This window comes from Camellia sinensis, chromosome 11, assembly GCF_055761805.1.
Source record: "Camellia sinensis isolate YWXY chromosome 11, ASM5576180v1, whole genome shotgun sequence".
NCBI lineage: Eukaryota > Viridiplantae > Streptophyta > Magnoliopsida > Ericales > Theaceae > Camellia > Camellia sinensis.
In genome coordinates, this window is record NC_138971.1 from 27949113 (window position 1) to 27976082 (window position 26970).

The window sequence follows — 26970 nt, forward strand, 5'->3', positions numbered from 1 at the left end:
AAAAGCTGCTTGACACCGGCCGTCCCATTGGAACTTCTTTCCTTTCTTCAGGAGACCAAAAAGTGGTTCACAAGTCAAGGTTAATTTAGAGATAAACCGTCTTATGAATTGCACTTTACCTAGAAAGCCTCGCACCTCCTTTTCAGTCCTCGGTGGTGGCATTTCTAAGATGGCCTTGATTTTGGAAGGGTCGACCTCGATGCCCCTTTGTGTAATCAGAAACCCTAGCATCTTCCCTGCTGTAACACCAAAAGTACACTTCTGGGGATTCAACCGCAGCCGAAACTCTCTGATCCTTTGGAAGAATTTTTGTAAGGCGGTGTAGTGGCCTTCTCTTTCTTTGGACTTGACAATCATGTCATCCACATACACCTCGACCTCTTTATGGATCATATCATGCAAGATCGTGGTTGCTGCCCGTTGATAAGTAGCTCCAGCATTCTTCAACCCAAATGGCATCACTCTATAACAATATGTACCCCACGGGGTAGTGAATGCAGTCTTCTCCCGGTCTTCGGGTGCCATTACTATCTGATTATAGCCTGAAAATCCATCCATAAACGAAAGCAAGGCGTGTCCTGCCGTGAAATCTACCAATTCATCAATGTGCGGCAAGGAAAAGTCGTCCTTCGGACTGGCCCTGTTCAAATCTCTGAAGTCTACACAGACCCGAATTCTGCCATCCTTCTTCGGCACCGGAACAATGTTGGCCAACCAAGTCGGGTATTCGGATACCAGTAGGAAGCCTGCATCAATTTGCTTGGTGACCTCTTCCTTGATCTTAATGGCCCAATCAGGGCGGATCCTTCTGAGTTTCTGCTTGACAGGTCGGGCCTCGGGATCAAGAGGGATCCGGTGCTGTACAATCTCAGGATCGATTCCAGGCATGTCTTCGTAGGACCACGCGAAAACATCTTTGAAATCTTTTAATAAAGCGACTAAACGCTCGCGTTCCTCAGAAGACAACGTGGACCCGATCTGGACCAGCCGTGGGTCCTTCTCAGTACCAACATTCACAGTAGTGATTTCATGCATTAAGGGTTTAACAAATCTTTCCTACTCTTGATCAATTAACTGTTGCAAAACCGGAGGAATTTCTTCCTCGTCATTTTCATCAAAATTTTGAAAATCCTGATTTAAGCAATAAATCAAAGGCACAGAAAAATACTCAGAAACCACATCCACGTCGTTCTCATTAAATACTTCCAAGCCGTCGGATTCCTCTATTACAACAGACTCAAAAGAAAATGAAAATGACGACCTAGACAGGACTGTGGCATCCGGGTTATCACCCCCAGGAATACTGGACTCAGACTCAGTTGAGCTGGAACCTGATTCCGACGCACAAGATTCGGTGGAATCAGATTCCGGCTCACTACCTGACCCGGTGCTGCGAGATAAAAAGCCTTCTTCATATTGCCAGATGAGAGAAGGTGCGATGGACGCATCCAAAATAGCTGATGGTAGGCCCGCAGCCACTTCATTCCCAATCACACATACCGAGGAGCTATCCCTCAAGCACCTCTGTTCGATCGGAGGATCTGAAAGCAGATACGCCAGCGCTGCCCCCATTTCATTTTCAGTGTCCTCAGACTGCACTTCCTTACTTTGCTCAGCCTCAGCCGATAGATCTGCCTGCCCTTCGGCGATGTCATCCTCAGGTAACTGTAAATCAAAGAAGATCTCAAACCCTGGTACGCGCTTCTTCTCCGCATTGAGCCACGGCTCTGGGAAGCCACAGAACGGAAAGTCCTCCCCTTCCCGGACGAAGCGTCCGTTTAGGGTCCCCCGAATGGGCTGGTGCATTAAGTCAAAGGGCTTCCCCATCTGTTTCGCTCTAGCCCTTCCGGCCATTTCTTTTCCTTTCCTTATCCAATCCTCTTTGGTGGGTAGGTAGCCCAAACCAAAGGTATGAGGGTTATGCGGCACTTCGGCCAATGCTGCGACACCTTTCCGGCCGCTCTTGCCCAATCCCATCCCGGGGATGTGCTGGAGTTTGTTCATGAGATAGACTGCTTGGGCACTGACATATACCCCTTCATTAGCTGCCATGATGTCCTGTACAACCCGAGCCTCAGCCCAGGTAAAACCTGATATGAACACATCTTCCATACCGTGTTCAATTTCTAGAACAGGCGTGGATACTTCTAGCGGCGGATGAATTGATGAATTTCCGAAGACAATGGTTACTCCCTTCCCATAGGGGTATTTCACCACTTGATGTAGGGTAGAGGAGACCGCCTTTACCTGATGCAGCCACGGCCGCCCCAAAAGCAGGTTAAACGTTGCAGGAACCTCCAAGACATGGAAATCTATCTCGTGCTGTCCCGGCCCAACCTTTGTTTGAATCTTAACTGTTCCCATTACTTCCCGGCTTGTGTTGTCATACGCCCGAATTACCTGGGCCGTTGGCACGAAATCCGCGACTTTCAAACCAATCGCATAAGCTGTCTTTGTCGGGCAGACGTTGATGGCGGACCCCGTGTCGACGAGCACCACGGGTATCCATTTATCCCTGCACTCCACAGAGATGTAGAGTGGCTTGTTATGGTTCGCACCCTCGGGTGGTAGTTCTTTGTCAGAAAAACTCAATGCTGGGGAACTTCCTCCCGAAAAGACTAAGCCCACCAGCTGTTCGGGCGTGGTGTCTATGGAAAGCTTGGCTTTGTCCATGGCTGTAAGGACGGCTTGTCTATGTACTCGAGAAGCCATAAGCAGTCCCCAGATGGAGATGTCTGCTTGTATCTTTTTCAATTGTCTCAATACGGCCTCATCCTCGAGTTACTTTTCCTTTTGCTTCTCTGCCTCCTTATCTTTTCCAGACGCCTCTGGTTGATCTAGGTGTGGAGGCTTGAAATACCGTCCACTCCTAGTCATGTGATCGACTTCGCCAATATACCAGGTATCATCTGGTTGGTTACCTTCCCAATCTTCGTCTGTGTGGGCCAGACATAGATCGTCGTCTTCCCACCACATACCATCTGCAGCTGATAGGCATCTGTCTGGTTCTGGCATAACTGTCCCGATATTTGCAGTACCTTTTATCCCTATGCTCGCAGCATTCTCCATTTCTGTTCTTGTGACAGTCTCAACCCCCACGTGGCCTTTTGCCTTCCTGACCCTCTCAGAATCTTCGAATCTTTCCTGTTCTGACTGTGTCAATGCAATAGATTGTTCAATGATCCCTGTACTCAAAATGCTCCATTCCTGAGCGAAACTCTCGACAACGGCGCTCTTTGGCGATGTATTCTGTTCTTCGACCTTCCCGGCTGTTATTGACGCTTCTGCCCCTGCCAGGCCTTGTTCTGACTGAAATCCTCCTACCACATCTGGCTGATCGTCCAACCATCCCGTGGCCTCAGCCGATTCCTCATAATCGAACCAGTTGACGGTTGGGTCTTCTGGATCTTGGTTATCGTAAAACTGGAACTTGGCAAGATCCTCTTCCACAGCTGTCAAATCATCCGTTCCCTGTCCTGGACTGTCCCCTTGGATTGCACACAGCTCTCCCCCGGCTGGAAATTCGACATCTGGTCTATTCTGGCCCATTGGAGAAATGTAGTCACTTGGACTATAAGCGTTCCCAACATCACTTCCAGATTCCGCAGACTCTGGCTCGACAATCTCTTTCCTGTTCTCGATGGTCACCACCACTGGCTTGGGTTGGGTTATGGAGACGTCCATCATGCACAAATCGGTGCTATCAGGAAGGAAAACCTCCGGCTTAGGCAGGTAGGAGGGTGTGATATAGTTACTAGGATCGTAGGATGCGACCCCAGTGTGGATGAAATTGATTCTTTTGGGTGGTGGAGCTTGGTTATGTGTGGGGAGAGGATTTGTAGTAACATTGGGTTTTTCAAGGGGTAAAATCACCCCATTATCAATGAGATCTTGGATCTCATGACGCAATCGAAAGCACAGGTCGGTGTCGTGACCGTGCTGCTGGTGGAACGCACAATACTTGGCTGGATTGTGGGCGGCGGGGAGTCTTTCGGGTAAGGGCCGCGGCTCTAGGGGCTTCAGATGCCCTTTTCTGATCAAAACCCCCAAAGCTTTGGATAGGGGCATATAAAGCGGAGCGAAGGTTCTGGTATTTCTGGGAGGGTATTTGGCTGTTTGAGGGTTGCTTCCGGATGCACTGGAGAATGGTGTGGCTGCCGTAGTTCTTGGGGAAGGGTTGGTGGTGACCATACTCACTTCGGAGGTCCTGGTAGTTGTAGCGCCACTCGGGCCTGCAGTAGTATTTCGATTGAAAGTTCTGCGGGGTTGCTCTCGGTCATTATCAATCAGGCCTTGTTTTAAGGCATCCTCGATCTGTACCCCCATTTCATGTAGATCAGCAAAAGTAGGGAAGGGGATTACAATCATCTTCTGCATTAGCTTCGGCTGAAGATTGCGCACAATCATCCGAATCTGGTCCTTGTCCATGGGTCTTAAGGTCATCATCGAAGCCTTAGCCCGCCATCTGGTTACAAATTCTGAGAAACTCTCCTTGGTTTCTTGTCTCGTTGTCTCGAGATCCCGGGTCGTAATCTCGATTTGTGTGTTATACGAGTACTGCAGAATGAAGGCCTCAGCCATCTCGTCCCAACTTCTCTTGACGTCATCTTCCAATTTTGCATACCATGCGGCCGCTACACTTGACAGGGTCCGGCCAAATAAAGACAGCTTCTGCAGTCTAGTGAGGCCCATTGGCCTTAGGACGTCTGAAAATAGTCGCAGGTGTACCATGGGATCCTCAGATCCGTCAAAACGATCGATTTGCGGCATCTTAAACCGATCTGGCAGCGTCACGGCTGCGTCAGTGTATCCGTCTCCAATGTCCGGAATGGACTTCGCACCCTGAGATTTCTTGAACAGCTTTTCAAGCTTGTGCATTTTCAATGCCACGGGGTCTACCTCGAACTCGAAGGGAGAATCCGATAGATTGATAGGAGTGGGTGCCTTGGATTGTTGAGGCAGAATCGGGGGTGGAGTTGGCCCCGTTGGGATGTCCGTATCTTCTTGGACATTCCGGGCGTTTGGAGTTTCTTCGGGTATCAGAACCCTTAGTGGGGGAGGGACTTGCTGTGAAGCTGACGCCCCAGTTTGCTGCTGCAATCTCACAATTAACTCCGCTTGCTCACCCATAACTATGGCTTGTTGTCTGGCGAATTCTGCCTGTCGGACAGCATCCTGCTGCATCATTTTCATGCTTTCCTGAAGTTGGCGCACCATCTCCTCTAAGCTAGCCATACTATTCTGCTCTGGTTGAATTACTGGTATGCGTTCCCTCTCTGTGGGTGAAACAGGACCCTGATCCCTACTGAACTCAGGTGGGGTAGATAAGGCCCTCTGAACTGACTGTTGAACCGATGCCCTCTGCCTAGTTGCCTTCCGTTTAGTAACCGGGGGTAGAGAGTGGTACACCGGTTGTCCTGCTATCAGATCCTCAGATCGATGGAGTCGGCGACCTCTGATCCAGAGTGCTTGGGGAATGTCTACTGGGTTGGAAGCAATGATGCTAAACTACCTAGTAAAAAGATAAATAAAGCAATAAATAAACCAACAACCGGACAGCACAACGGCATAAAATAAATATATAATACACAGTTGGGTATCCACAATACATAGTCAGTAAGCCGAACACACTGTCCCTCAATACTGATCACTGTTCCCCAAGATCTCTGTTCCCAAAACTGAACCTGATACCCGCAGATAACTGATTCATAAACTGATACTGATGCCCTCAGGCCTACTACTCAGTCCTGCAAACTGACATGCACGTTCCTGTAGAGCAACACTCTAAAAGCACATAGCAAGTAAAGAGAGCCAAAACACCCCTATGTTGGGGGTAGGGTTTCCCTGTCCTATTTTGTCAGGAACTAGGGTTTCACTACGCACACAGTGGTTCTCAAACAACCTAACATCGGGCAAGCAGCCTGTCCTAGCTTGGAATGGTCACTATGGATCCGAATATGCACTAGGTCGAATGGTCGAAAAGGGTGCCCCGGTAAAACCGGGGTTTGTGTTCCCATGCTGTCAGAGCCCATAACCAGTCAGCCTTACGGACATGCCTTGACAAGACAAGCCTCCGGCAAACCGTTCAGGAATGGCAGATGGCAAACACTGTGTTCCTAGGCGCACCAATGCAAATGCAATGCAAAGAGACACATAGATGAAGTCAAAATGGGATATCACGAGTTCGAGTCAAGCTCGCTAAAAATCCCCAGCAGAGTCGCCAGAAACTGTAGACGCGCCCGCGGAGGGGGGGCCTTATGCTACTACAGTTCGGACTCTCGATTTTGTTGTCACGGTTCTTAATCTGAACCAAAGAGTCCAAATCTGACAAATCGTTTTGAGAAACATATTTTTGAAAAAGTAGTGCCAAACATGGACTGCTTTGCCAAATACAGAGTCGCCACCTAAATATTTTTTAATGGGGAAATTTAGGAAACCCTGACTCGGTGCCGAAGGCCACATGTCCGTCATCACCGGAGTTGTCTCGGCTCGGGAGCTTGGGTACGATCGGGGAAGGTCAGCTATGAGCACCCCCTTTCGCCTGATCCGAAGACCGGCCTCTACTAACTATGATATCCGTTTTTGAAAACATTATGTGTTCTTATTCCATTTATTAGCCTAGAATTACTATGTTATGCGCGCAACAAACAAGTATAGACTAGATTACCTAATTTGGAAATAAGCATTGCATATCCGTTTGTTTTGAAAAGTGCTTTGGAATTTGCTACTCGCAAGTAGACTAAAACACGGATTTCAATGAGTTCTTCCAACTCAAACAATCCAACCTTCACCCACAGGCATTCAATCAGTTTATCAGATAAGCATTTAGCCACATGGCAAGCATACTGTCATGGCAACACTCACACGCATGCGGGATGCTAAAGCAAAAATACTTACATCGTATTCCGTGCCAAAACAATAAACTAGTTAGCAAATATGCATGTCCTAGTTCATGTTAAATTGCCTAATGCAACACATACAGGATGCAATTAGATAGACTCGGCTAACCTAAGCATGGCATATGAAATGCGATCAATTTGATGCACGTATTCAATTTGGAACAGAAATACAAATGCAGTTAGCATGATGTACCGAGCCTAATGCATGCAATACAAATGCATGGATACACGCATGCATAGCATAAGGTATGCAAAATTAAATATGCCCTAGTCTACCATCATAAGCGGGTAAATAAAAGGGAAGGAAGACGTGGGGTTGGAAGACATACACACACTCACACACACTTATTACACAATTGCCCTCACTCGGAGGATACAAATAAATATTACAGTCCCAAATAATAAGCAAATAAAATTATTACAGAATTTCTAATTAATTAAAAAGAAAGAATGCAAAAGAAAGAAGAGGGTGGCCGCAGCCTCTGCCTCGGGATGCGCGAATGACGCGTGCTCGAAATCCGGCTCGCCTGAAAAACCCGTACCATATCTCTGCCACCTCTGTTTACACTGCCCTGTCTTTCTGAAAATCGCCAAAACCCTAGGACAGGTTCCTTGAATGTTGCAGAGTACCACCGGCTTAACAGAATCCCCACCGGCAGTCCAGGATTTCCATCGGCACTGTTTTGATTTATCGGCCATTCAAAGATTGCCGGCCAGCACTGAATTCTGCCGGTCGGCAGAAACTTCCTGCAGAAGACAGTTTTGACAGCAAACAGAGAACAGACAGTGCATGGCATGGGGTTTTCAGGCACATGTGAGCATGGTCATGCTTCCTATCATGCTTTGAACTCAAGGAAGTATGTCGTTCAATCCTCGAGCCATCAATGGTGCATGATAACCCAAGGGATCAAATTTGCCACTTAATGTAAAGATGCATGCAACATACAAATGAGATCCAAAGCCTTATCATGTCGAAGTCAAAGGCCTCGGCGACCGAGAGTTAAGGCGTGTTTCATCACTTGTAGTATGAACACTCCTTAATACTCACACTTGGTTTGACACCCCAAACCAAGCAATGCAATGCATGTTATGCAAACATGGTTCAAATGCAACATGATGCCAATTGTTCAAGTCATGGCAAATGTTATGGAACTATCATGACAAATATGCAATGCTAAGCATGCAAGATGTAAATGTGATGCAAACATGGACCAATTTGTCATAAAGTTAGCATGGGACTACACATTAATGAAACAATCATGCAACAAACATGAGACAAGCATGCAAGAGGGCCTTAAATGGTAAAGGGGCAGACCTTCACCCACCTCAAAACAGTGGCAAAAAGTGTCCAAAAAGTGGACCAATGCTCATGCCAACAAGCAAACCAAAGGTCCTAAGGTTAAGGTACAAAAAGAGGCATTTTACTCCCACCAACATGACCACTCATGGCATGATCAAGACAAGTAAAAACAGAATTTTCACATGCAAAAATGGACTCCAAAAACCTCCTTAATATGGCAACTAAAGTAGCTCCAAAAAGGCATATGCACCAAGGCTCATGTGTAGGAATAAAAGAGCGCACCATCAAGGCATGAAAGAGACCATACATGCACACATACAAGCATAATTCTTAGGCTGAAATAAGGTCCTAAATGATGCCAATATCATGAAGATGGTTCAAGCTATACATGTTAGAGGTCGAAATGCTCAAGGCTTACAAGCCAAAACACAAAGGGATGACATCAAACCATGCAAGCATGACTGAAATGACGGGCCAACAGACTTTAAACATGATAAAATAAAGCCAAGATCTTCATGGAACCAAGCCAACACATGCAAGAATTAAGGCCCAAACACATGACACGATTCTAGGCCAAATGGGGGAGTATGAAGCAAGTATACTAAGCATGCAAAGGGCCATAGATCCGGCCAAAAACAGAGATCCCATATGACCCAAAAACACCCAAAAAGTTCTGAAATAAGGCAAAAGAACAAGCAAGCATGCATGTTACCCTTTTGGGCCAAAACTCAAGGAAACAAGACAATGAAGGGAGAGGGGTGTCCCTCCCCTATGCAAGACTTCAAACCATCTTCCTTACCACTAAAAATACACTGGTTTTCAGTGGTGAAGAGATCAAAACACTGAAGTAAACAAAGCCCTACCAAAGAGGCAACAAAAGGGGCCAAATAAGGCCTAACAAGGTGAGTTTGCACTCACACTACAAGACAACCTTAATGAAAGTTCTAAAGCATGAAAATATAAACCTTTTTCATGTTATGCACAAAAGCTAAATCAGCAAGCAAGATAGGTAAATAACTATTGCAAGTTTGGGGAATATAAAGCAAGATGCTCACCCTTGAAGAACCTTTGAAGAACAAATGGTCCAGACCTCTTCTTTTAATCAAAATCAGTCCAAAAACTCAAGAATCAACCCCCCAAGTCCCTCAATCTCGGAGCTAGGTGTAATAGTGTGTGTAATGGTGCAAAAGTAAGGTAAAAACACACTTTTGGGCCAAAAATCACACACAAAGGAGGAGAGAGAGGGAGATATAGAGATAGGATGTATCTATATCTCTAAGCTCTGGTTTTTGGTTCCAAGTCTCTAACCTAGATCAAAGAGGAGAGCCTTCCTCTTATAGGACTCCCTCTTGCAAAGCTTATACAACAAGCTTGGTTAGAGGGAGATCCCTCCATACACGTGTATGGAGGGAGGCAGAGTTGGTGCCAGCTATCACAGCTGGCACAAAATATCTCCATAAAGTAGATAAACAGTGGCCGACTGCCCAAAAATGTCATTTCGACAAAAAAAAGTGCCAACCGGCAACAAACTATGCCGACCGGCAATAAAATGTGCCGACCGGCAACAAATAGTGCCGATGGCAGAAAAAAACCAGCCGGTGGCCTCTAGCCACTGCTGGTGGTGTGTGGGGATGCCTCACGAGGCATTCCCTGCCCCTCCAAGGCAAAACATAAGTGTTCGGTGTGAAACCAGACACTAAACGGTCAAGTTCGGAGATCCTGAGGTAGGGCGCGCGAGCCGAGACTTCCGGGAACTCCAAACGAACACAAACATGGATAATCACCGAGTGTTCCAAGCGGTGACGTCCAAGTCTTGAGGACGGTCAAAAATAGGGTGTCTACACCACCCTCGAGTGGGCTTAGAAAATATGATTTTGCCACTATCTAGTGGGCTTAAAACACACATTTGATGAATTGTTCCAATCCAAATAACCCAACCTTCACCCACAGGCATTCAGGCAGTTATATCATATAAGCAGATAGCTTCATGGTAAGCATGCTATTCATGGCAGTCACTCACACGCATGCAAGGATGCTAAAGCATAAAACTTACCGAGTACTCCAAGCCAAAACAGAAGCTAGGTTAGAAATCCATGCATGATCCTAACTATACAGAAATGCCTAATGCAACACATGCAAAAATACAACTATAGCAGGCTCGGCTATTCTAAACACGACATATGAAATGCTACAGCTAACATGTATCCAACTTGGAATTGAAAATACAATGCAGTTACTATGATGAGCCGAGCCCGGTGCATGCAAGATAGATGAATGAATGCAAACATGCTATCATACTGTAAGTTAATCGAAACATGCCCTAATCTAACCATCATAAGTTGGTAAATAAGAGGGAGAAAGACGTGGGGTTGGAAGACATACATCACACACACGCACACTTATTACAATATTGCCCTCGCGCAGAGGATCTGAATAAATAATATACAGTCCCGAATAAATATTACAGTCCAAATAATTACAAAATCCTAATTAATTAACAAATTAATCTAAGAAAGCTGTAAACTAGCATGCAAGCTAGGGACTGCCTTGACTCCGCTCCGGATGATGGATGATGCATGCTCAGGTTGCCTTGTGCGGAGAATCCCTTGCGATGCCCCAGTTTGCCTCTGTTTGCAATTGTTATTGGGATGCGTGCCAGGCTCTGGAAGGTTGCTGATTTCTGATTTGCTGCAACAGAGAGCAACAAAGGGGCATGGCAAAGTATTTTCACATATGTATGCATGACTACTCTTCAGGGAGTGTAGTCCTCGATCCTCGTGCCACCAATCACGCATCTCGACGTATGATGGCTGAGAAGTCGAATTGCATGACTCAATATGAAATGAATGCACATATGGACACAACAAGGCCTAGACTCCATCATGGATAATCCGGAGCGTCGGCGACCGGGAATTGAGACACGTTCCGTCACTCGGAGTACGAAACGTCCCTCGTTTCCCGTGCTTGGGCTAACTCCTATCCCAAGCACAATGCAATATGCATGACATGCATGAATGCAATCCTAACATGCAACCTAGCATACGCAATGTTATGAAATGGCACACACAATGCACGATGTAACGAGGCATACACAATGCTCTAACATACAACCTTGCATACGCAATGCTATGAAATGAAATGGCATACGCAATGCATAATGGACTTACACTAACATGAGTGGACCTCAGCCACACTCACATCAGTAGCCATACGATGAAAATGAGACAATTCGAAATGCGTGCTCACGTGCACGCAAATCGAGGACCGACCTTAAGGCACAAAATGCCACTCTAACAAGACATGGCAAGGCATGGAATATGGCATACTAGCATGCAAATTTCAGTACCAAAATATGATGCAAAACAGCCCCAAAACATGGCAATATGGCACCCGATGCATGAGACGAACCCCGAAACTCAAAACTAGGCATGCGCAATGACCTATAGCTATACAAAACATGCATTATTTGAACATGAAGTGTGAATAAAGAATCAAGACAGTCCCAAAACAAGCATATTTACAGTTTTAAGCAAGGCCAAACAATGGACACAAATAGGACTAAGCTAGCATGCAAAAATGGCCCCGTAAGAGAGGTAATGAAGCAAGTAGCAGTTTCTGGCCCTAAATGGCCAAGATCCCTTCAACAAAGTTTAATAGGGGCTCAAAATGAAGCACTTTACAGTTTACAACAGGCCACGAAAACAAACACAAGTAGGCCTAAAACATTGTGCAAGAAATGGGCCAAAAGGGGGACAAAGAAGCAAGTGATGGTTTCTGGCCTCAAATAGAAGAGGGCCCTTCAACAAAGTTGAAGAGAGGCCCAAAAAATGGTATTTTACAGTTGGTGACCAAACCCAAAATAGTGCACATGCAAGCTTAAAATACTATGCAAAATAAGGCCTAAAAAGAGATTTAAACACAAAGAGCAAAAAGGAAGCCTCAAACAGTGAAATACCCTTGATCAAACATGAAGAGTGGGTCAAAATAAGGCTATTTACAGTTCATACCAGATCCCAAAAACACAAGCACAAAGGGCTAACAAAACATGCAAAAATAAGGCCAAAAGAGGGATAAAGAGGCAAGTGACAAAAGGAAGCCTCAAACAGTGAAGAGTCCTTCAACAATGTTGAATAAGGGCTCAAAATAGGCCACTTTTAAGTTCATAACCAAACTCAAAACAGTTTACAAATAGGCCTAAAATACTATGCAAGAAAGAGGCATACAAGAGAGGGAAAGAAGAAAGTGTAAAAAGGAAGCCTCAAACAGGGAGAGGCCCTTAAACAAACATGAAAAAGACCTCAAAAAAATGCTATTTTCAGTTAGGGTCGGAGCCCAAATATGCAAGCAAGAGGATCTAATATATTGAGCAAAATAAAGCACAAAAGAGGGAGGATGAAGGCTTACCCTTGTAAACCAAGCTTTGACAACTCTTGGACCAAGTTTGGTAGCTCCTTAGCTCTAGAAAACAACTCCAAGTGGCTGGAATGGATGGTGGTGGTATGGTGCTAGGTGGTGGTGTAGAAATGGTGTGGGATTTGAGAGGTTTTGGTGCTTGGAAGAGAAGGAGAGGGAGGATCAATGCAAGAGCCTCAAAGCAATTTTTTTGTAACCCTCAAAACACAGCTGGGGGGCCTGCTATATAGGCAAAAGTGTGGGAAAAAAGGGGGGGAAAAGGGGGGGGGGGAAATGAATTCAAGTTTCTCCCCAAAAGTTGGCCCCCCCGGATACACAATCTGAGGGGAAATAAAATGCATATTTGTAATGTACCTGGAGAGAGGATCAAGGCCTGCTGGTTTGCTAGGGTTTAGGTGGCCAGCCGGCCCTTCCCATGGCCGGCCGGCCAAGGGTCAAAAGGGTCAAGAGGTATTAGTGGCCGGCCATGCCAAAAAAAGGGGCCTCTCATGTGTGCACAACACAACTATGTGGTCAAAAACTGAAGAAAGTAAACCAGGAGAGAAAAAAGCCCACTTTCAAGAGGGGTTCAAAAGGGTCACACACAATTACTGGCCGGCCATGTGATATTGGTGGCCTCCCAGGTGTGTACAACACAAATATGTGGTTTGGGGCAAGAAAAAGTGGCCTTAGGGTGGTCAACATTGGCTTTCAAGTGGGAAAAACGGGCGACGGAGGGCGATGGAGGAATAAAATTGGTTGTCAGAACAATTACTGGCCTCCCACCCTTCTACGACCTTCCTAACAATGAAACAGAGGTCCCTGCCAAAAATGAACCCAAACTGATGCAAAATGGAGGTTCGGGGGCCGAAACGCGCAGCCCGAGGCCCCGAAAATTGACTATTAGGCACCGGAAGTGGTGTCCGACCACGAAGTTGGTCTCTCGAGTCACAGTGTCCCTCAAAAGGGAGAAAATAAGATGCATGCCAAAAACCGAAGCAAACGGAGGTGGTTAAGCGGTCCTGAACCGAGGCACACGGCCAAGGGCTCCAAAAAATCAGAAACCAGACTCCAAACGGGCGAAATGGCCTACGACCACGAAACGTAGCCTACGGCCACTGAGAGACGATCTATGAGACCTCTCCCTCCCTTCGGGAAGAGAAAACAGAGAAAACAGAGCCTAGTTCGCAAACCGAGGCAAAGCACGAAAAAGTCTGGAAGTCCGGAGGCAAGGCTCGCCGCCGAGACTCTGAAACCTCTGAACGAGCACGATATGCAACATCACCAAGCGCTCAATCGGTGACGTCTGACTCTTAAGGTCGGTCAAAAATGGGGTGTCTATAGTTGCCCCTCTTTGACAGAACTCGAAAGTCACACGTGACGGGAGTGAATGTCAAAGCCCAGAGACGACCCATTTTTGACAAGGCCGACGACTTAGACAAACATACAAAATAGCAAAGATGTGCCCACAGGCATGCCCGCAGGCAGGGGCAAAATGCAACCGATAATGCAAAAAGTCGAAGGTAACTTAATGATCATGCAAATGCAGCAAGCTGTAATGAAGCACATATTCACAATAGATGCAACAGTTTTAAGCAAGAATGCAAAGCAACAATTACATTTCATGCAGTTAGGAATGCAGAGAATTATTCAATTCTCGTCGCGTCTCACACGGAGAAGATATGATACCTGCGCGATTCGTCTGGTCGCACCAGCTTCAAATGAACCGTACATAAAATAACGTGCCTGCAAAAAAAAGAAACTCAACAAGCACAACATATCTAACAACATATGTTCAATGTGATATCGAATGCAGACAATCGCGGTGTCGATGGAAAAGTGCATCGCAATGCGGGAAGGAACACGCTTGACAACGCGAGTTTAAGCACGGAGGCTCGGTGATATCAAAGAGACGTGCATAACAATGCAAGTATGTGCATGAGAATGCAAGTTATGTGCATGATAATGCAGAACAAGCGTAGACCAGGATGTATGTTTGTCACAAGATAACGAGCAAGGAAATGCGCGTTTCGGCGAGGGCGACCCGATCGCGACCTCCGGTTCACCTTCCGGAGAGGCTACAACAAGTTCAAAAGGATATATCTCACTTTCGATGAGTAATGATGAGACACGCATCGGAAGTTGAAGCTGAGGTCCCGGCGGAGCGATTTCGCGACAGAAAGTGCACTCCTCTTGTACTTTTTCAGGTCCCGGGGACTCCAATCCTCCCCAAAATTTGCAGGGACCTTGGGGGGCATGTGGGGAACACCACCGGCCATTTTTATGGCAAGGGGGAGGCCACCGGCTAGTTTTTGAAAAGGGAATGGCCGGCCTACCAGAAAAAAGTGGCCGGCTGGCCACCTAGCCCAGATTCGGGGCAATTTTGTCTTTTCAGCCTTTTTTCTTTAAATACACTCATCCAAACACTTCGTGCTCACAAGTGCAGCTCCGAAAACATCTCCTCTAGCTTTCCAAACCATTTTCTCCCTCAGATCTGTGTTCTATACGCATTTTCCAACGTCCCACGCAAGTTATTTTCGCGAAATCTTTCAGTTTTAAGCACTTTGAACCGATTAAATTTTGATTTCGGGGCTTCTTTTCTCATTTTCGCCACTTGAGGTGAGTTTGTTTCAATATTTGGAAGATTTTCTCGGGAGTTGACTTTTGTTGACTTTTTCATTTCTCGAGAGTTAACTTTTGTTGGCTTTTTCCAGTTTTGGCTCATTTTTGCCCCTTTTTGCAGATATCTTGAAATGGCTGGTCATTTCCCCCACGGCAGAGGTCCTCCGGACGCCGAAGGCGAGCCTGACATCATGTCTTTGCATCCGAGGGTTCGCCCCTTTATCCCCGAGAGGTACGCCCCTCAGGCTCATATCCTCCCGCGGGCTATTTTCTATCACTTCACCGATTTCGACGAGTGAGCACCCGGGGATCTCCTTCTACGGGAGCCAGAGTATAACCTCTCCCATGAGGCACGAGAGGTATTTACTTCGTTCTTGCCTGTTCTGTAACATATTATGAATTTTTCATGCATTCGGTTTGCACTCTGAATACACGGTTCAATCACTTGAATTCCTGAACACTCAGCCCATAAATTGATTGTGAACACACGGCACACACTGGTTGAGGGTTGAACACGCAGCCCACACACTGATTGAGAGTTGAACACGCAGCCCAAACACTGATTTTCTGAACACACAACCCAAATTGAAGGTGAACACGCAGCACACACTGATTGAGAGTTGAACGCGCAGCCCAAACACTGATTTTTTGAACACACAGCCCAAATTGAAGGTGAACACGCAGCACACACTGATTGAGAGTTGAACACGCAGCCCAAAACACTGATTTTCTGAACACACAGCCCAAATTGAAGGTGAACACGCAGCACACACTGATTGAGAGTTGAACACGCAGCCCAAAACACTGATTTTCTGAACACACAGCCCAAATTGAAGGTGAACACGCAGCACACACTGATTGAGAGTTGAACACGCGGCCCAAACACTGATTTTCTGAACACACAGCCCAAATTGAAGGTGAACACGCAGTACACACTGATCGAGGGTTGAACACGCAGCCCAAACACTGATTTTCTGAACACACAGCCCAAATTGAAGGTGAGCACGCAGCACACACTGATTGAGGGTTGAACACGCAGCCCAAACACTGATTTTCTGAACACACAGCCCAAATTGAAGGTGAACACGCAGTACACACTGATTGAGAGTTGAACATGTAGCCCAAACACTGATTTTCTGAACACACAGCCCGAATTGAAGGTGAACACGCAGCACACACTGATTGAGAGTTGAACACGCAGCCCAAACACTGATTTTCTGAACACACAGCCCAAATTGAAGATGAGCACGCAGCACACACTGATTGAGGGTTGAACACGCAGCCCAAACACTGATTTTCTGAACACACAGCCCAAATTGAAGGTGAACACGCAGCACACACTGATTGAGAGTTGAACACGCAGCCCAAACACTGATTTTCTGAACACACAGTCCAAATTGAAGGTGAACACGCGGCACACACTGATTGAGGGTTGAACACGTAGCCCAAACACTGATTTTTTGAACTCACAGCCCGAATTGAAGGTGAACACGCAGCACACACTGATTGAGAGTTGAACACGCAGCCCAAACACTTTATTTTGCATGTAGCCTATTCACTTTATTTGCACGCAGCTTATTCATTTTATGCTGAAACATGTATTCATTCTGAATGCAGGTGACTTCTCGCACTGTGCGGGGATATGGCTCTACCGCGGCGAGAGATTGGTACGCCGAGCTCCCGGAGGCTGTTCGGGATTTGGTTGACTTGGCGGGGTTTGGGCCTTTCTGTACTGGGCTATCTCGTTGTCCTTCCAGGAGGACGTTGATGGCCGCCTTGGTGGAGAGGTGGTGGGACACCACCAACTCCTTCCATTTTTCTGCCACGGGGGACTTGACTATGACCCCGTTTGACATTGCCGCACTGACTGGCCGCGACGTGGGAGGTTGGCCCATCCCTTATGACGAGGACATGGGCCAGTGGGAGGCTGCTTGGATATATTTGCTGGGGGTTCACTCGCCTGTTGATAGATCTTCAGGGAGAGTCCGATACACCTGGTTCTCTTCCTATTTCCGGCGGGTGGAGATGGAGCCCGGGACTCCTGAGGAGGCAGCACAGTATGCTCGCGGCTTTCTGATGTTCCTCTTCGGGACCACTTTGTTTGCCGACAGGGGGAACACTGTTGGGCTTTATCTGTTGAATGCTTTGGTGGACCTGTCACAGGTCAGACGGTACGACTGGGGTGGCGCCGGCTTGGCTACCCTTTATTGCTACATGAGCGCGACCTCCCGCGGGCGGGGGGACTTACTCGGCGGCTATTGGAGAGCCTGGGAGGTACTTTCTGCCCTCTTGATTTACATTTCTGCTCCTCATTACTTGCACATTGCACACACGGCGCACTTTATACTCTGTATCGTGCACTTTGCCCCCCGCACTTCGTATTCTGCTTTGTTTTCCACAGTTGTGGGTCTATGTGTATTTCCCGACATTGGCCCCGGAGTTGGTGGTAGAAGGACCTCTCGTGACCCCGTACTCACTTGTATTTGAAGGCCAGCACCGGCCAAGACCTCGGGAGTCTCTCCTTTATCTGCGGCAGTACTTCGACATGGTGTCGTCGACGGAGGTATTTCAGAACTCTCAGTTCTTTCTGTTTTCATCTTTGATTTGCCCTGTACATTTTCGATTTCTTCTTGGTTTATGCGTCTGTTATCCGTAGATTACATGGCAGCCCTGGGCGCCTTTAGGTGAAGGTCTCCGATTCCAGTTTGCCGAAGGGTGGGGTGCCTCCCGGTACAAGATCCTGTTCGAAGGGCCAGTTGGTAGGGCCTGGTTTTTGGGGGACCGCTTCTTGCGTCAGGTCTGGGGGTACACTTCTCAGGACCCTCCCTCAGCACCCCCATTCGATATGCGGATTGCTGATAGGCTCTCTTCCCGGGATGTTGTTAGTGCTATGCTAGGTACTGATGCTTTGCTACATCTTGAGGAGGGGGATTACACCACTTACCGTCACATATACCTGATGCCTCCATTGACGGGAGTTCGTACTCCGACGATGAGGCCTGCTGGCATGCCATCTTCGAGCCAGGCCCGGGCTCGGGCTGCAGACGCCCCTTCCACCAGCAGGGCTGGTACATCTAGAGGTGGGGGTGGATTGGTTCCCCCGATTCCTCCGACTTATCCTCATCCTGGATGGCCGGACATGCCGACCGAGTTGATGGGGTGGCAATTTGGGACTACCTCTCCGATTCCGATCCCGATAGAGCCTCCGATGCCCTGCCATCGATATGTCAGAGACCCCGACTCACCACCGGTATGTTTTACAGCTTTGATTCATTACCCAGATACTTGGACGTTCATTCCTTTACTGATACCCTTGCCTTTGTATCTGCAGCCCCCTGTTGAGTACATGGATCAGGTGCTCAAGATGGTAGCCTCACTTGAGGGGATGGTCCTGCGGAGGGAGGCACAGTTGTCCATCATGGGCTTCCAGGTACCCTTTAGTTTTCTGGCATTTATCATACTTCTAATGATATGCTGATTTCTACTGCATTGATAGGCTACTTGTGTAGAGCACATCTGACACACCCCTCACTTATACACTGTGTTTACATGTACCCACTTCATGTAGTTTTCTTGTATCTGCATCTGATGTACATATTTGGACTGATGTATTTAAATTGAACTCTTTATTCTCAGATGCCCCCGGTATATGCTTAGCCGTAGGCCGGGCCACCTGGGCCTTCTCGGGGAGGTGGACCATCCGGGCCTTTTTGAGGGGCTGGGCCATCTGGGCCTTTTCGAGGAGCTGGGCCATCCAGGCCTTTTCGAGGAGCTGGGCCATCTGGGCCTTTTCGGGGGGGGTCGTCTCGTAGACGCAGAGCACACATTGTAGAGGAGGAGCCCGATGAGGATGAGGAGGTGGAGGAGGAGGCTGCAGATCATCAGTCGGAGACATCTGCTAACAGAGAGGATGGCTCCGGTCTTGGTTCCGGGAGTGGAGGCGAGGCTGAGGGGGATCCCGAGGATGACGACTCTGATTCAGATGATGATGACGGCGATGGTGGCGGAGAGTCTATTCCGCAGAAGAGGGTGAAGAGGGCCTCTTATTCCTGCTCTTGAGAGCACAGATACGGCTGTTTCCTGTTTTATTTATCTTTTTGCTAGTAGTTGTAGCACATTGTACATTATTAGGCAGTTATATTTTTTGTAAAACTTGTACCTTTGTTGTAAAATGTCGTAACAAAGGAAGCATGATGGAATGAAACAGCTTTTTGAAAAAGTGTTATATTTTAAACTCTTAGCATCATATCGCATCATTTTGCACCATAATGAGATTGAATGAAAATGTGCATTGTGCATTTTTGCCCAGTCAGGTAGTGATCCGACGCAACAACTTAACTTTCTAAGATATAGCAAAATCTTAGCAAGTTTACAACTCGATAAGCAAAACACAATAGTGTTGACAACTCAATAAACAAGACTCAAACAAAAATTGCTTAAACAAAGAGTAACAACTCAAAAACACGAAACACGACAGCTCGACAAACAACTCGATAAGCAAAACGACAACTCGATAAACAAAACAACAACTCGATAAACAAAACTTAACAAAACAGAGTGTACTTCGGACGATCTGGGCAACGGAACGCATCCGAAACAGAGGGAAATAGAGGCCTTCGACACACCCGTTGCATGGAAATGCTTGAAACTTTCTCTTGGAGGGTAAAACAGGGCTAAAGACATACATTGGAGCATGGCTGGCTACTTTTGGGAGCCGGCCGGCCATATTTATTGCAAAGGGGAGGCCACCGGCCAGTTTTGAAAAAAAAGAAATGGCCGGCCTGCCAGAAAAGGTGGCCGGCCGGCCACTCCGCTCAGCAACCATCAAATTTTTGACACTTGTCCCCCGAATAATGTCTTTTCCTCTTTAAAAGCCTTAGCTCCATGGTTCATTCAATTCATCTTAGTTTTGCACAAAAAATGGAGGCGTTTCTCATTGAAAATCTCACAACTTGGATCGCTTCTCTAGACGGTTCGAAAAAGTTGAACTTCCGGGGTTTCGGCTTGAATGCACTGTTCGCGCTGAGTCGCACTCCGCTGTACCTTGCTTTCCTCCATGTCGCGGCGAGGTTTTGGAACCCGGTGTCTTTAGCTTTGGCGGGCAAGAGGTATGTCCGACTTTTGAAGATTTTCAAGTTTTGATGGAATCTGAATGTCATGAAGAGATCTTGCCCCAGTTCCGCTTTGGCCACACCCAAGCTTTAGGGCGGATGTGTGGACTCACCGCGCATGACGCTCGGTCTCTGATCTGTAATGGGGAACTGGATATCCTCGGTCTGATTCATCGCTTTTCTGACGCTGGTGACCGCAGCAACCATTATTGGCAAGGTTTCCGGCAACACGCCCTTTGCTTGTGCCTACTGTCTCACTTTCTGCTTTCCCCGGGCTTTGGCGGATCTAGCATTCGTCTGATTGAAGTCGCTCAAGGCTTGAAGGAAGGAAAGAGCTGCATTGCCATGACCTTGGCCGAGACGCTGATGAGCTTGGATGCTATCTATCGCCGGGAGACGACTAGATTTGCTGGGAGTCCACTGCTGTTGCAGGTAATGTTCCCCACCCAATCTTACATATGTATTTGCTCACATCACTCGGCCCTCAGGCTCGGTTTTTCTCACAAAAACCCTTTTCTCACTTTTCTCTCACCGTACATCTCTCTATTCTTTATTCTCTCATTTTTCATCCCTCCCCGGGTATGGTTGATGGACAAATTGCAGGTTGTGGACTCTTGCCCAGCCTATTCAGCTAGAGGCTATTTCTTTCGACAGCGTCTAGTCGATGCCCCTGATGAAGGGTGGTGGTTTGACTGGATGTGCAATTTGTCTGCAGGTCGCATTGTTTGGCGCTGTCCTTGGCTCAATCTCCCGGCAATGAGCTATAGCATGTCCCGGCTGATCGGGATCCAGTTGATTGGTCTGACCCACTATGTGTTCTACTTTCCGTTCCGGTTCCTGCGCCAGTTCGGTCATGATCAGATTTGCCCGCCAGTGGGGATCGAGTACCCGACTACTTTCCCGGTCCGAGGTGCACAACTTGCCCGATATGCCACAGCATGGAGGACTAGAGAGCTCCTGGCCCCTACTCCCACTTTCAGTTGCACTTTGTCTGACGAGTGCTTGGATTGGCTGAATGAGGAGGCACAGATTGGGCCTAGCTTGGCATCAGAGGCTTCGACCAGCTCTGGGAGGGGGCGCATGGATACTTGACTTGACTATGCCCCGGATTTGTTGCTTTATTAGTACTTTCAAGTTTTCTTTATGAATGTAATAAAAAGCAACTTCGATTGTATGCAAGAGCAGGAGAACTCTGTTTTGAAATCAATGAAATTGAAGGTTGTGGTACTGAAAATTTTCGCTTTGGTCCAAAAATGGTCTTAGTTGTAAAGAGATTAATTTGAACAAAGTCAACTTTTATTAAAACTTTTCAAAACCATTTTCGATATGGATCAGAACTGGACACGCCTAAGATCTGTCACTGAGATGCACAACCCCGGATCCTAGCAACTAGAAAGTTACCCCTAGTCTGAATAGTACCGCAACACCGTGTGGCAACGGAAAGTTGCCCCTAGTCTGAATAGCACTGCACCGGAGATTCCAATGGATGCTGATAGATAAAGATGACTGAGATGGTCAGAATGGACAAAGTTGATCGAGGAAGAGTTTATGGCTGAACTTCAGGATAAAGTTGCCTACGTATCCCAAAGATGGGAATCAAGCCTTATATAGTTCAGGCTTAGGTTCACTCGAGTATTTTCACTCTCCTTTTACGCTCTAACTTTTGCCAAGGTCGCCCTTTGCGGGTTTTCAACCTTGCGAGCTCAGTTTTTATATTTTCCAATTTTTTGTGCTCTAACTTTTGCCTAGGTCGCCCTTTCGGGTTTTCGGCCTAGCGAGCCTCTCAGGGGTAATATTTCTTCAACTTGTCCAAGTTGATCGGTTGGGAAAATTCCAAGCCATCTAGATCCATCAGAACCACAGCTCTACCTGACCAGATAGCTTTGATGATATAGGGCCCAGTCCAATTGGGTCTGAACTTGCCCATTGGGTCGTGGATGGGAGCTCGGTTGTCCTTGAGCACCAAATCTCCTTCCTTTAGATTCGTGGACTTAACTTTCTTGTTGAAAGCCTGGGCAATTCTGCGCTGATAACCTTAAACATGGTACAGTGCTTTCAGTCTCCTCTCATCAAAAAGCATGAGTTCCTCAAACCTGCTTTGCTACCAATCTGCTTCGGCTATTTGACACTCAGGCAATACTCGCAATGACGGAACCTCAATCTCGATAGGTAGAACGGCCTCCATCCCATAAACTAATGAATACGGAGTCGCTTCGGTAGAAGTTCTAATTGAAGTCCTGTAGCCCCACAGAGCAAATGGCAGCTTATCTGGCCAATCCCGGTAGGTTTCCACCATCTTCTGCAGTATGTGTTTGATATTCTTGTTGGCTGCCTCGACTGCTCCGTTGGTTTACGGTCGGTATGTGGATGACTTTGGAAAGCCACGTTGTATTTCTCCAACAAGTCAATCACTTCCTTCTTGAAGTGGGAACCGTTATCCGAAATGACCTCGTTTGGGACCCCATAGCGACAGATGATGTTGTTTCTGATAAATTTTGCAACGTGCGACGCTTTCAACACCACATAAGACTGGGCCTCAACCCACTTTGTGAAGTAATCTATCGCGACCAGGATGAACTCATGCCCATTCGACCCTTTTGGAGTGACAGCCCCGATCACATCAATTCCCCAAACTGAAAACGGCCATGGCGAAGTCATGTTGTACAGCTTTGACGGTGGGATGTTCATGCGATTTGCATGGATTTGACACTTGTGGCATCGCCGAACGAAGCCGATACAATCCTCCTCCATGGTGGACCAGTAATAACCCTGTCTGAGGATCTTCCGTACGAGTATTACTCCATTCATGTGTGCACCGCATTCCCCTCCATGGATGGCTTCCATTAGATGTCTCGACTCTTCGACATCAACACACAGCTTATGCATTCCCAGATGACCTCTCTTATACAGCTTGCCCCCACAGATGATGAACTGAACGGCCATTCTTCTGATTGCCCTTTTATCCTTGGCATTTACCCCTGGCGGATACGCCTCCTTCTCCAAGAAGTTCCAAATGTCGTAATACCAGGGATTTTCGTCTTGAACCTTATCTATAGCAGCAATCGACTCATAGGCAGGTGCAAATTTATGGTCAATGATGACTGGACGCATCCGGACTCCAAACGGGATGTCTATCATGGAAGATAGAGTCGCTAAAGAATCTGCAAACCTGTTGTTCTCTCTTAGAAGATGAGCAAAGTTTATCTTTTCAAACCAAGGAATTAACAAGTCCAAGGTCTGGTGATACATCATCATCTTTTCTTCTTTGACTTTTCAGTCTCCTTTTGCTTGAGACACAACAAGGTTCGAGTCACCGATGACGTCCAACCGTCTTGCCCCCAATTCCAGGGCTGCTTCTATACCAGCAATGCATGTTTCATATTCTGATTCATTGTTCGAGACTTTGAACCGGAGTTTGAAGGCTAGAGGGATACGGGAATTGTCGGGTGCTATCAGCAATACTCCTATCCCATACCCGTATTGATTTGATGCTCCGTCAAAGTACATCGTTCAATATTCGTCGTCGATGTGCAAAATGGCTTCATCTGGGAATAAGTATTCAACTGCTTCACCTCCTTCCACTGGATGATCGGCCAAGAATTCTGCTACTGCTCTTCCCTTGACTGACTTGCGCGTCACATATTTCAGGTCGAATTCGGAGAGCAACAGCAACCAACCAACGAGCTAGCCTACCCATAAGTGCCGATTTCTCGAAAAGATATTTGATGGGATCGAGTCGTGAAACCAACATTACGGAGTGAGCTAACAGGTAGTGCCGCAACTTCCTGGTAGCCCATACCAAAGCTAAGCAAGCCTTGTCCAATGGCGTATAGCGAGTCTCATACTCTAGCATCTTCTTGCTCAGCTAGTAGATGGTTCTCTCCACCTTATCCTCTGATTCTTGTGCGAGCATGCAGCCCATTGTGGTCTCGGTTACTGAAAGGTGTAATATCAACGGTTTCCCCGGCTCTGGTGGTGATAACACGGGCGGGTTTTGCAGATATTCCTTGATCTGTTCAAAGGCAGCATGGCATCGACCGTCCCATTTGAATTTCTTGCCTTTCTTCAGGAGACCAAAAAGTGGTTCACAAGTCAAGGTTAATTTTGAGATAAACCGTCTTATGAATTGCACTTTACCCAGAAAGCCTCGCACCTCCTTTTCAGTCCTTGGTGGGGGCATTTCTAGGATGGCCTTGATTTTGGAAGGGTCTACTTCGATACGTCTTTGCGTAATCAGAAACCCCAGCATTTTTTCCGCTGTAACACCGAATGTACATTTTTGAGGATTCAGCCGCAACCGGAATTCCCTGATCCTTTGGAAGAACTTCTGTAAGGCGGTGTAGTGGCCCTCTCTTTCTTTGGACTTGACAATCATGTCGTCCACGTACACCTCAACCTCTTTGTGGATCATGTCGTGTAATATTGTGGTCGCGGCCCGTTGATAAGTAGCTCCAGCATTCTTCAACCCAAACGACATTACTCTGTAGCAGTATGTCCCCCACGGGGTGGTGAATGCAGTCTTTTCCCGATCTTCAGGTGCCATTACTATCTGATTGTACCCTGAGAAGCCATCCATGAATGAGAGCAAAGCATGTCCTACTGTGAAATCCACCAACTCATCAATATGCGGCAAGGGAAAGTCGTCCTTCGGACTAGCTCTGTTTAAATCCCTGAAATCCACGCACACCCGGATCCTACCATCCTTCTTCGGCACTGGAACGATGTTGGCCAACCAAGTCGGGTATTCGGACACCAGCAGGAAGCCTGCATCGATTTGCTTGGTGACCTCTTCTTTAATCTTGAGAGCCCAGTCTGGGCGGATCCTTCTGAGTTTTTGTTTGACAGGTCGGGCCTCGGGGTCAAAGGGGATCCGGTGCTATACAATCTCAGGATCTATCCCAGGCATGTCTTCGTAGGACCACGCGAAAACATCTTTGAAATCTTTTAATAAAGCGACTAAGCGCTCGCGTTCCTCCGAAGACAACGTGGACCCGATCTGGACCAGCCGTGGGTCCTCCTCAGTACCAATATTCACGGTAATGATTTTATCCATTAAGGGTTTGACAAATCTCTCATGCTCCTGCTCAATTAAGTGTTGCAAAACTGGAGGAATTTCTTCCTCGTCGTTTTCATCAAAATTTTGAAAGTCTGAATTTATGCAATAAATTAAGGGCACAGAAAAGTACTCAGAAACCACAGTTACTTGATTCTCATTAAGCACATCCAAATCGTCCGAATTCTCGGTTACAACAGACTCAAACGAGAAAGAAAAAGATGACCTGGACATAACTGTGGCATCCGGGTTATCATCCTCAAGATTACCAAACTCAGACTCAGTCGAGCTGGAACCTGATTCCGACTCACAAGATTCGGTGGAATCAGACTCCGGCTCACTACCTGACCCGGTGCTGCTGGACAAAAATCCTTCCTCGTACTGCCAAGTGAGAGAGGGTGCGATAGATGCATCCAAAATAGTCCCTGGTAGGCCCGCAGCCGTTTCATCCCTAATCATGGAAACCGAGAAGTTATCCCCCAAGCACTTATGGTCGATCGGAGGATCTGAGAGTAGACTTGCCAGCGCTACCCCCATTTCAAGTTCGGTGCCCTCAGACTGCACTTTCTTATGCTGCTCAACCTCAGCTGATGGGTCTGTCTGCTCTTCGGCAACATCATCCCCGGATAGTTGCAGGTCGAAGAAGATCTCGAAACCTGGCACGCGCTTCTTCTCCGTGTTTAGCCACGGCTCTGGGAAGCCGCAAAACGGAAAGTCCTCCCCCTCCCGGACGAAGCATCCGTTTAGGGTACCCTGAATGGGCCTATGCATCAATTCGAAAGGCTTCCCAGCCTGCTTTGCTCTAGCTCTTCCGGCCATTTCCTTACCCTTCCTTACCTAGTCCTCTTTGGTGGGCATATAACCCAAGCCAAAGGTATGCGGATTGTGCGGCACTTCGGCCAATGCTGCGACGCCCTTCCGGCCGCTCTTTCCCAACCCCATCCCGGGGATGTGTTGTAACTTGTTCATGAGGTAGACGGATTGAGCACTGACGTACACCCCCTCATTCACAGCCATAATATTCTGCACCACTCGAGCCTCAGCTAAAGTGAACCCTGATAAGAACACATCCTCAGTGCCATGCTCGATTTCCAAGACTGGTGTGGACACTTCTGGCGGTGGATGGATTGATGAATTCCCGAAGACAATAGCCACCCCCTTCCCGTGAGGGTACTTCAACATCTGATGTAAAGTGGAATTGACTGCCTTTACTTGGTGCAACCACGGCCTCCCTAAGAGTAGATTGAAGGTTGCGGGAACGTCCAAGACATGGAATTCAATGTTGTGTTGTCCGGGACCAACCTGGGTCTGAATTTTGACAGTCCCCATCACTTCCCTGCTAGTATTATCATATGCTCTGATCACCTGAGTAGTTGGCACGAAGTCCGCGGGCTTCAACCCGATTGCATACGCTGTTCTGGCTGGGCAGACATTGATGGCGGACCCGGTATCAACAAGTACCACCGGTATCCACTTGTCTCTACATTCCACGAAAACGTAGAGGGGTTTGTTGTGATTTGTGCCCTCAGGCGGTAGTTCCTTGTCTGAAAAGGTTATTGCCGGGGATCCTCCTCCCGGAAAAACCAGCCCAAC